This window comes from Rhea americana, unplaced genomic scaffold (assembly GCF_003343005.1).
Source record: "Rhea americana isolate MKP2758 unplaced genomic scaffold, rheAme1 scaffold_10, whole genome shotgun sequence".
Taxonomy (NCBI): domain Eukaryota; kingdom Metazoa; phylum Chordata; class Aves; order Rheiformes; family Rheidae; genus Rhea; species Rhea americana.
In genome coordinates, this window is record NW_028185039.1 from 5,113,929 (window position 1) to 5,115,261 (window position 1,333).

Sequence of the window (1,333 nt, forward strand, 5' to 3'; positions counted from 1 at the left end):
TGTGATGCTCAAATACTGGAGTTACTGTTACAGGCTCTCTTCATGCAATGGGGCTCAAAAGATGATTAATGGATGAGTGTGTGTGTGGGGGGGAACTCAAAAGACCCTCCCTCTCTAGGACTGTCATTTTTGACTGTTTGGCTGATGTAATGACCTTGTGATAGCGTAGGCATGTAATCCAAAACAATGAGCGCTTCACTATGTCCTTTATGTGGGCAAACAAGTTCCTGATGCTGAAACTGCGTCATCCTCTCTTAAAAGAACAATCCCCCATAAAAGCTCAGTGCTAACGCTTCTCTGTGTAAGGTCCACATTCTGCTGCCTTGCTGCATTCGCACGGGGGGACCCATTTGTTCCACAGCAGAGCAGCGGACAAATACTACAGTTCACAAGAGAATAAAAGTAATCTTCAGCTGATTCAGTTCATGAGTCTTTATCTCTCAAAAACTAAGGACAGGCTTTAACTATGAGCAAAATCATCCTGTGTGAGCATGATCAATGCACACTGCCAACCACGTTCCAGTTGTTCTCCTGACCACAGCTTGCAAGGGAAAGGTAATTACCCATCATTGGTGGAGCCTAGGAGCTTTGCTAGTGAAGAGATAATCTTGTGTTTGTCTTCTGACCTGAGTGTTTGGCACTGCTACCATGGGCTCGTGGCACAACCAGCTGGGATGACCCCTGTATTAGCCCTGTGCGCATCTCTGAAGAGTCCCAAATTCTTTCATTTGGTTATTGCTGAGGCTGCAGGCTGAAGTGTCACAGCAGAAGGCATGTGATAGTTAYGGCAAAGTTCCTGGCAGCAAATGCCTGCCTTCTCCCAAGGTTACATTGTCTTCCCCTTCAGTTTTTCAGCATCTGAATTATTTGGGATCGGGGGGAAGGGGGGTAAGGTGGCTTTGTACTAACTAATTACTGAAGGTGAAAAAAGGCTTTTGACTACATTTAGTGAAGAAACAACATGCAGACGCTGTGACACAGAAACACACTCCAACCGCRCGTCCAAACTGCTCTGCACTTACGAAGGGCGCACGTGTCCCCGGCTGCTGTGCCTGCGTGGACGCACGTGTGTCCTGAAGGGCTCTGCTGYGACGATGGGCACGTGCATGTCCTGAAAGGCTGGGCTGCTGTGATGGGCACACGCGTGTGTCCCGAGACACTCCGGTGTGACAAAGGGCTCGAGGGGCGGGCACGTGCATGTCCTTAAATGCTGTTACTGCTGAGGACACGCGTGTCCCGAAACACTCCGCTGCTCCAGAGGGTTCAGGCGTGGCCCGGCGGGGGAAGCGGGCGGCGCCGAGCTGCCGCCGCGCCCCGCCTCCGCGGGCGGCTC